The sequence below is a fragment of the Moschus berezovskii genome, chromosome 6 (assembly GCF_049115385.1).
Source record: "Moschus berezovskii isolate FMDL1 chromosome 6, NW_MosBer_1.0, whole genome shotgun sequence".
Taxonomy (NCBI): domain Eukaryota; kingdom Metazoa; phylum Chordata; class Mammalia; order Artiodactyla; family Moschidae; genus Moschus; species Moschus berezovskii.
The window spans coordinates 36091840-36102904 of NC_142465.1; the positions used below are offsets into that span (position 1 = coordinate 36091840).

General features: G+C 40.3%; 1 pseudogene; it reads right to left on the minus strand.

Annotated features, from left to right (window-relative positions):
• Window positions 1-8435: 8435 nt before the first annotated feature.
• On the minus strand, window positions 8436-9117 carry LOC129536236 (stAR-related lipid transfer protein 4 pseudogene; annotated as a pseudogene).
• Window positions 9118-11065: the final 1948 nt, after the last annotated feature.

An 11065-nucleotide genomic window follows, 5' to 3' on the forward strand; every position in this document is an offset into this window, starting at 1 on the left:
AGTTCTCACACCTTCTCCAAAATGAAGATGCACACTGTCCTAGTACTTATTGTATCCACCCTGGCTAAATTCATCACTGTAAGGTATAGTTCAGGCTGAGGCAGAAAAAGGAAAGACGACCTCAGCAGAAGTAGGTTACCTTTATTCAGGCAAGGAGGGGGCGACAGTCAGCCTAACGACCAGGCTGAGCGCCCAGAGGGATCAGGGAGGCTCCATATTTATAGGGAGGTTTGTGGAGGGAATAAGGAAAACGTTAATCAGACAGGATGGTCTGGGTATTCTTTAGTTGAGATGGCATTTGTAGTTGGGCAGGGGATGATAAGTCTTTTGGGCAGGTGTAGGAAAGTCCATTCTAAAGGAGATCAGTCCTGGGTGTTCATTGGAAGGACTGATGCTAAAGCTGAAACTCCAATACTTTGGCCACCTCATGCAAAGAGTTGACTCACTGGAAAAGACTCTGATGCTGGGAGGGATTGGGGGCAGGAGGAGAAGGGAAAGACAGAGAATGAGATGGCTGGATGGCATCACCGACTCGATGGAGGTGAGTTTGAGTGAACTCCGGGAGTTGGTGATGGACAGGGAGGCCTGGCGTGCTGTGATTCATGGGGTCACAAAGAGTCGGACACGACTGAGTGACTGAACTGAACTGAACTGAGGTAGTGGAAAGTGTTTGGGTAGGGGGTGATAAGTCTTCAGGGCAGGTGTAGGGGGTGGAAGGTTTCTGGACAGGGGGCTGATAAGTCCCAGATAGATGCAACCGGCCTGGAGTATCAGGGCGGGAACCTAAAGTTCTGTTTTGTTTTCTCCGAAGTAGGTGATTCAGCAAGGGCCTTTGAGACTGTTGTTTTCTTTTCTAGGCCAAAAGACTCCTTCAATCACTACACATATTCCACCACAGTCCCACTGGAGAGCCTGTTCTTTAAAGATTAAACTACAAGTGAGATCAGCAAAATGAAGGAATGGTAAGGCTCAATCCTTCTTCCCCCATAGAAACAATGTAAAAATTATATACGAACCAAAATGTCTTTATAAGAATTACAGATGTCTCAGCACCCCAGGGAAGCAAAATAACCAAGAACAGTCACATTGAAATAGGTAAGAACACTTTCACTTTTCCTGCATTAACCTCCCCCCTAAACTGCACAGCCCAGAGCCAAGGCAGATCTGCTCAGCCAGTGACCTCTGCCGTGGTGGGGAGAAGAGAATGGAGTCTGCACCCAGCCTCCCAGCCTTTCAGTGCACCCACTCCCCAAGGGGCCACGTCCTACCTCTCCTCATACCAAGTGTTGAAGAAACAGCATAGTCCAGATGCCTGAACCAGCTAAGAACCAAGGAAAAGCAGAGGGTGTCTTCCTACAGCTAGCAAGGATCTTCAAGATTAGGAAGACATGCGGAGCCAAGGCTTCTCCCTCAGAAGGGAGTAAGAGGAGTGGGCAAGCCTCCCATGTCCTCATTCTTTCAGTGCAGTAGCTCAGGGACCAGTTCCTGCGTAGCCTCACATCAAGTGCTAACAGAACCAGCAAAGTTAAACACCAGAGGGAGAAAGAGATTACAGCCTCCATTAAAAAAAAAAAAAGACTGGTCATTTGGATAATTTAGGAACATAGGCAAATAATCTCTGGCCAGACATATTGATGAAAGTCTTTTCCTGTCAGTCATCATATACACTGGGAGAGGTATTTGTGACTTGAAAAATGCAGACATCAGCACAAAGATACAAGGGACTTGAATGATAAGGAAAACTATAACATAATCAAAGGAGTAAAATAAATCTCTAGTAACTGACCCTAGACTGACCCTAGAGAAATGGAGATCTATGAATTTGCTGACAAAATTCAAAACAATCTTCTGAAAGAAGCTTAGTGAATTACAATAGAACTCAGTTAAATGGATTCAGGAAAATGATACAAGAACAAAATGAGAAAAGAGACAGAAACAATAAAAAAGAACAAATCAGAAATATTGGAGAGGAGAGGAAACTAGTGGTTGCTTTAGGTGGTGGAGTTGGGTAAAATGGGCAATGGTGGTCAAAAGGTATAAACTCGCATTACAAGACAAACAAGTTCTAGGGATGTAATGTACAGCATGAAGCTATGTTAACAATGCTCCATAGTATATTTCAAATTTGCTAAGAGAGTAGACCTTGAAAGTTCTCATCACAAGAAAAAAAAAATGTAACTGTGTGGTGATCATTTCACAGCATATATTAATACATATATCAAACACTATGTTGTATACTTAACAAGGTTATGCATCAATATCTCAAAAAAAAAAAAACTCAACCACTTAAAAAATGACCATAAAGATATAGAAAAGGAGAAAAACTAGCAATGACACTATGGATTTAAAATGAGAGAAGGGACTTCCCTGGTGGTCCAGTGGTTAAGAATCTGCCTGCCAATGCAGAGGATACAGGTTTGATCCCTGGTTGGGGAAGATTCCACATGCAGCAGGGCATCCATGCATCACAACTACTGAAGCCCACATACTCTACAGCCCATGCTCAGCAACAAGAGAAGTCACCACAATGAAAAGCCTGTGCACTGCAACTAGAGAGTAGCCCCCACTCACTTTAACTAGAGAAAGCCTATACTCAGCAATGAAGACCCAGTGCGGCCAAATAAATAAAGACTTTAAAAAGAAGAGAGATTTTAAAACATAAATAAAATGAGACAGGAATAGTTGTAAAGTCCATGTGAAATTTCAACAAACTGCTTTATTGATGATGAACTAAAAAACATACTTTTAAACTAGCTTCCATGAGCCCCTACCTCTGAAACATGATAGATGTTCTCAAAACCCAGGACAATTTTGGCATCTCCCACTCATACTAACTGCATTTAACTTCAGGATACAGATGATTTGCTGACCATGAAAACCTACTGAGCCAGAGATAACTAAAGTTCTATCATTTACCTTCTCTTTCCCCTACCTCATCTCATTAGCCTCTATCTCTCCATCCATTCAAAAACAAGTCCCAGAAACAATACAGCAGTAAGAGGGGTTCTGTGGGTCAGAAATTGGAAAGGGCACAGCAAGGATGACTTTTATGTGCTTCACACCATCTGGGCTTCAGCTAGGGGAAGTCAAAGGCTCAAAGGATAGGGAATAAAGTCACCTAAATGCTCATTCAGTCACAGTATCTGACACATAGCCCGGGAGGGCTTGAAGACAAAGATTTTCCATCAGAGCATCTAAAGAAGGCCTTACCATGTGGTTTGGCTTCAACTTTGCATAGTACCCTTAGGATAGTCAGACTTATGCATGGCATCCCAGAGCTCTGAGTATGAGAGGTCAAGAAAACAGGGTAAAAGTATCATAGCCTTTTCTGACCTTACCTTGGAAGTCATCCAGCATCACTTCTACTTAACCCTTTTGTTTTTGTTTGTTTGTTTTGTTTAATTTATTTATTTTAATTGGAGGCTAATTACTTTACATTATTGTATTGGTTTTGCCATACATTGACATGAATCTGCCCCGGGTGTACATGTGTTCCCCATTTTGAACCACCCTCCCTCCTCCCTCCCCCTCCCATCCCTCTGGTTCATCCCAGTGCACCAGCCCTGAGCATCCTGTATCATGCATAGAACATGGACTGGCAATTCGTTTCACATATGATAACATACATGTTTCAATGCCATTCTCCCAAATCATCCCACCCTCGCCCTCTCCCACAGAGTCCAAAAGACTCTGTTCTATACATTTGTGTCTCTTTTGCTGTCTGGTATACAGGGTTATCATTATCATCTTTCTAAATTTATTATAAGAGAATCTAAGCTCACTCATATTTGTAGTCAAGAGCAGACCCACTAACCAATGAGAATGTCAAAGGAAATATCATCTTTAGAAAATTAAATCTGCCATACCCTATAAAAGTAATTAATAAAAAATACTGGAGCTGAAGAATGCTATGATTGCAATGAAAAATTCACTAGTAGACTTGATAAAAACAGAAGAAAGAATCAATGAACTCAAATATGGAGAATGTAAATTATACAGTCATAGGATCAAAGAAAAAAGAATGAAAACAGTGAAGAAAGCCTAAAGGACTCGGGGAACTCTTATCAGTTGAACTAATATACAAATCTGAATACACAGAAGAACTGTACAAAAAAGATCTTCACGACCAAGATAATCATGATGGCGTGACCACTCACCTGGAGCCAGACATCTTGGAATGTGAAGTCAAGTGGGCCTTAGAAAGCATCACTACGAACAAAGCTAATGGAGGTGATGGAATTCCAGTTGAGCTATTTCAAATCCTGAAAGATGATGCTGTGAAAGTGCTGCACTCAATATGCCAGCAAATTTGGAAAACTCAGCAGTGGCCACAGGACTGGAAAAGTTCAGTCTTCATTCCAATCCCAAAGAAAGGCAATGCCAAAGAATGCTCAAACTACCGTACAATTGCACTCATCTCAGACGCTAGTAAAGTCATGCCCAAAATTCTCCAAGCCAGGCTTCAGCAATATGTGAACCGTGAACTTCCAGACGTTCAAGCAGGTTTTAGAAAAGGCAGAGGAACCAGAGATCAAAATTGCCAACATCCGCTGGATCATGGAGAAAGCAAGAGAGTTCCAAAAGGACATCTATTTCTGCTTTAGTGACTATGCCAAAGCCTTTGACTGTGTGGATCACAATAAACCGTGGAAAATTCTGAAAGAGATGGGAATACCAGACTACCTGACTTGCCTCTTTAGAACCCTGTATGCAGGTCAGGAAGCAACAGTTAGAACTGGACATGGAACAACAGACTGGTTCCAAATAGGAAAAGGAGTACATCAAGGCTGTATCTTGTCACCCTGCTTATTTAACTTATATGCAGAGTACATCATGAGGAACGCTGGGCTGGAAGAAGCAAAAGCTGGAATCAAGATTGCCGGGAGAAATATCAATAACCTCAGATATGCAGATGACACCACCCTTACGGCAGAAAGGGAAGAGGAACTAAGAAGCTTCTTGATGAAAGTGAAAGAGGAGAGTGAAAAGGTTGGCTTGAAGCTCAACATTCAGAAAACAAAGATCATGGCATCTGGTCCCATCACTTCATGGGAAATAGATGGAAAAACCGTGGAAACAGTGTCAGACTTTATTTTTGGGGGCTCTAAAATCACTGCAGATGCTGATAGCAGCCAGGAAATTAAAAGACGCTTGCTCCTTGGAAGGAAAGTTATGACCAACCTAGATAGCATATTAAAAAGCAGAGACATTACTTTGCCAACAAAGGTCCGTCTAGTCAAGGATATGGTTTTTCCCGTGGTCATGTATGGATGTGAGAGTTGGACTGTGAAGAAAGCTGATCGCCGAAGGATTGATGCTTTTGAACTGTGGTGCTGGAGAAAACTCTTGAGAGTCCCTTGGACTGCAAGGAGATCCAACCAGTCCATTCCAGAGGAGATCAATCCTGGGTGTTCATTGGAAGGACTGATGCTAAAGCTGAAACTCCAATACTTTGGCCATCTCATGCAATGAGTTGACTCACTGGAAAAGACTCTGATGCTGGGAGGGATTGGGAGTGGCAGGAGAAGGGGATGACAGAATGAGATGGCTGGATGGCATCACCGACTCGATGGACATGAGTTTGAGTGAACTCCGGGAGTTGGTGATGGACAGGGAGGCCTGGTGTGCTGTGATTCAGGGGGTCATGGAGAGTCGGACACGACTGAGCGACTGAAATGAACTGAACTGAACTGAACTGAACTAGGAGACCTAGAAGGAGAAGAGATGGTGAAGGGGGCAGAAAGCTTATTTAAATAAATAAGAGCTGAAAACTTCCCAGCTATAAGGAGACTAATTGGCATCCATATTCAGGATGCCAAAGGAGGCCAGATACTGACACATTATAATTACATTTTCAAAGATAAAGAATTTTGAAAGCAGCAAGAGAAAAGCAATTCATCACATATTAGGGAACCTCATAAGGCTATCAGTGAATTTCTCAGCAGAAACCTCTCATGCCAGGAAAGATTGAGATGATATATTCAAAGTGCTGAAAGAAAAAATTAACAACCAAGAATACTGTAGCCAGTAAAACTCTTCCTTAGAAATACAGACAAGGGGGGAAGAAGAGAGGGAAGAGATAGTCAGAGAGTTTTGGGGTCAACATATGCACCCTGCTGTATTTAAAATGTATAACCAACCAGGACCTACCATATGGCACAGAGAACTCTGCTCAATGTTACATGACAGCCTGGATGGCAGGGGAATCTGGGCGAGAGTAGATACATGTGTATGCATGGCTCAGTCCCTTTGCTATTCACCTGAAACTATCACAGCATTATTAACTGGCTATACCCCAATATAAAAAAAAAAAAAAGTAAAAAAAAGAAATAAAGGTAAGATTAAATTCTTCCCAGAAAAACAAAAGAAGAAATAGAAAACCTTAGAGACCAATATAAATAAAGAGATCAGCAGAAAGAGAAAATAACCAAATTTAAAAATGTGTAATAGAAGTGAATAGACATTCATCACAGAGAACATACAAATGGTCAACAGGCATATGAAAAAGTGCTAGAAATAGGTAATCATCAGGGAAATGCAAACTAAAATCAATTACATACCACCTCAAACCTATTAAAATGGCTATTATAAAAACAAACTAAAGATAGAGTGTTATCAAGGATCTGGAGAAATTAGAAGCTTCTACTGTTGGTGGAAATGTAAATTGGTACAACAGCTATGGGAAACAGACTCCTCTAAAAACTAGAAATAGGAGTACCATATCATTCAACAATCCCACTTCTGGGTATATATCCAAAAGAACTGAATGCAGGGTCTCAAAGAGATATTTGTACACCCATGTCCACTGCACCATTATTCACAACAGCTAAAATGTGAAAGCAATCAAAGTGCTGACTGATGGATGAAAGGGTAAGCAAAATGCGGTAAGTACATATAATGGAATATTATTCAGTCTCTAAAAAGAAGGAGCTCCCGTCATATGCAACAACATGGATAAACCTGGAGGACATTATACAAAGATAAGCTCCACAGCAGAATAAATATTGCATGATTCCATTTATGTGAGCTATCTAAAATAGTCAGCCTCATAGAAACAGGGAGTAGAATGATGGTTTCCAGAGGCTGGGAGAAGGAGGATATGGAGGGTGGATGTTCAACAGACAGAAAGTTTCAGTTTTGTAAGATGATTAAGTTCTGGAGATCTTCCATACAAAATCGTGCTGATACTCAACAACACTGTATTGTACAATTAAAATTTTGTTAAAGAAAGTACATATTATTTGTATTCTTTTTTTTTGAATATTGAAATGGATTTTAAGATGTGTGCGTACACACAAATATAAAAATTTGCACAGACACACTGAGTTCCCTCAAGTTCTCAACTTATATGTAAACCAGGTAGACCATGCAAATGCCAAAGAGCACGTGGAATATTAAAATCATTCAGGAATGTTCATTTAATGTAGTCACAGAATCAAGGGACATATTACAGTCCATTCTAGCTATAAAATGACTCATCCAGGCATTTGTATAAATCTGTGAATGCATTTGTTATAGTTCCAGACTGAAATTACATCACAATTGTGAATGTGTATGACACAGTGAGTACCTTATGAGTTGAGTGACACATTTAAAACTCAAAACAGGTACAAAACATTCATCGAATCTAGTTTTCTAAAAAGATGATTCTCTATTGGCTAGTACTAGATACCACCCATTTCACACAACCCAGAATATTGCTCAATGAATGTGGTATCCCAGCACATATCTGGCAGTTTTTTGCACTGTCCTATTCATGCATAAAGGCTTTTAAGACTCCCAAAATAAAAGCACATAAAGATACAAATATATTTTTAAAGATATCTACAAAATAGTTATCTAGGTATCAAAACTGAATTGCATTGTATTAGGATACTTATTTCTGATATTTTCAATATTTAAAGTAGTTCAACTCAATAGAAGTTCATGTTTAGGAAGTATAGAGAAAAGCAGTTTTTCTTTAGTCCAAGATATTGTTCAACTCATAGAGCATACATAGAGTAAAACATTAATATATAACTTCCTTGAAAGTTTAAACTTTTATAGAATGATTATAAAGCTCTAAAACATGTGATTTTAACCTACCAGCAAGAAGCCTGGCTTTCTCTAATTTCTCAGCAGCCAAAATATTCCTACTGAGGCACTATTAAATTTGTTGAGAGTTTATGTCAAAGACCTATATCTACTTCTTGGTGAATTTCTGTCATCCTCTCCATTCCTAGACACACTACCATTCCAAACAACGTGCAAACAACTGTTTAGGAAAACTGAGATGCTCACTCTAGCTAGCTATTTACTTTCTAAATAAAGTAAACCAAAAACATCTCAAAATTTTTACAGGTTATGCAGAAGAGAGGGAAGGATTTTTTATGAGCCATGCAGCTAAGAGATGGAGTTGATTCGGGGAATATACTACTACCATAAGTTTAAGCATATTATGCCTTTTGTAAGGCTCTCTGTAAATCACCATAGAAGTTGATTAAAGTGCTTGCCATAGCTGTATCTACTGCAGACTGGGGAATCATTCCACACAGATCTGTCTGAATATAGCCTGTCAAAAGACTCTGGCTTGGACTCTCTTTAAGAGGAACACAAAACCAACCACAGAGATGGTTATATCCACGAACAAATTCTGATCTCTTTTCACTCCAGTCAAGACTTATCCCACAGGATAAAAGCCCTTCTTTGTAGCCCACAGTATAGGAGAAGTCAACAAACTCTCTTGGGGAGATTATATTCCACAGCTGACCTGCGGTTGTATAACGCATCACACAGCAATTCTCTTCAAAGTGCTCCAAAACATCCAAAGAGGTCATTAAGCTGTCCCAATCCAAGCGACAGGGACCTGGGCGTATGTGGTCTATTACACTATTGACAACATCATCTATCACGCCTTGGGCTTTGAAGAGATATCCATTAAATTCTTCTGACGGTTTCCTCCAAATTATTACATCTTTGGTCTTCTTAGCAACTCGCCACTTTTCATCTTCAAGGCTGTGGTACTGGATAAGAGTGTTTTTAAGTCTAGTCGCCAAAACAGCTGCATCAGGCAGGGCTTCCATTTGTTTTTCCTTGCTATAATTTGCAGTAGTTGTTGATGTTGACAAAGGCTCTCCTTGGTCACACTCCTCTGAGTCCTCTTCTCGATGAGGCCTAGCTTGGAAAGCTGGTGGCTCAGGGGTAAAGAATCCACCGCTCCTCCCGGCACTCGGAGGACCAAGAGCTGTATTCTTAACATAATAAAAAATAATAATTTAAAAAGCAGAGTTTAATTTAAATTTAATTTAAATCTATTAAATTTGAAATTTAATGATATCACAAAGATCATAGTAAATTTGGACTCTATCAACTTATATATACAAAATAAAAAGTGGAATAAGAAATGGATTTCCCCGGCAGTCCAGTGGTCAAGACTCCACACTTCCACTGCTGGCGGCATGGATTCTATCCCTGGATGGGAAACTAAGATTCCTCATGCCTTGCAATGCAACCAAAAAAAAAAAAAATGTTGAAAGTTAAAGTATTACTTGCTCAGTCATGTCTGACTCTTTGCAACCCCACAGACCATAGTCTGAGAGGCTCCTGTGTCCATGGAATTCTCCAGGCAAGAATTCTGGAGTGGGTTGCCATTTCCTTCTCCAGGGGATCTTTATAACCCAGGGATTGAACTTGAGTCTTCTGCAGTCTTGTGGGCAGATTCTTTACCATCTGAGCCACCAGGAAAGCCCATTGGCATGTATAAATAATAAATAAATATGGACATCTGAAAAAATAAGAGAAAATATCCAAACCTATTATAGTCTTCATTTCTCTACTTGATCATACAGACAAAATTAATATCTATGGCTTCCTTTTCCACAGTTTTATTATCCCTCTGTCCTCAGTCAGAACCTAATTAGAGTTCTTAACCTAGTAAAGTTACTATTTAAGAAAAGCCCGAGTTCTCAGTATTCTGCCACTTTTTTTTTTTTTTTTTGGTGGTAGTAGCGTGCCATTGTTTTCTATTAACTTAATCTACTATTTGGCATTGAAAGACTAAGAGAAAACCCAGAGCCTACTCTGTGTTCCAGATCTAGTCTTCCTTGATACCATTTGGTAGCAGCAGCCGTACAATTTCCCCTTCATAATCAGGATCAATCACTCCAGCCAGTTGAGTAAGCTCTTTTTCGTCTCTTGGCTCAGAGGCAAAAGAAGCCCAAAATGGCCAGGTAGCTATTTTACCTTTCCCTTCATAGGAACCATTGTTTTTAACCTGCTTTAAGCATTTCTCCTCAAGGATTAAGATATGAAAACCAGGAGAGTACATACATACAATAACCTAGCATGGGTTATTTTACGTAAAATGAAAGGAACACTCACACTTCCACCCTTTTATTCCCAGGCTTCTTTATAGGGGAGATAGCAACATATTAAGAGAAAAAGTCAAGAAAAATATTGCATCCTATAATACTAAATTCCATCCTTTCAGGATGTTACCTCTCAATTGTGCCATAACTGACTCTTCAGTAAGTCTGTCCCATCTTTCAGATAGCCAAGTCACTTCTGGCTGATGGGGTACATGGTTCAGTTCAGTTCAGTCGCTCAGTCGTGTCCGACTCTCCGCGACCCCATGAATCACAGCACGCCAGGCCTCCCTGTCCATCACCAACTCCCGGAGTTCACTCAAACTCATGTCCACAGAGTCGGTGATGCCATCCGGCCATCTCATTCTCTGTCGTCCCCTTCTCCTCCCGCCCCCAACCTTTCCCAGCATCAGTCTTTTCCAGTGAGTCAACTCTTCACATGAGGTGTCCAAAGTATTGCAGTTTCAGCTTCAGCATCAGTCCTTCCAATGAACACCCAGGACTGATCTCCCTTAGAATGGACTGGTTGGATCTCCTTGCAGTACAAGGGACTCTCAAGAGCATAATTAAATTCATGGGCATGAGTTTGCTTATTTGTTTGTTTTAGGGAGACCATTTAAGATCTACTCTCTCACTAACTTTAACACGGTATTGCTGACTGCTATCAATATGTTGTACATTATATTTCCAGAACTTAATTTATCTTACAACTGGAAGTTTGT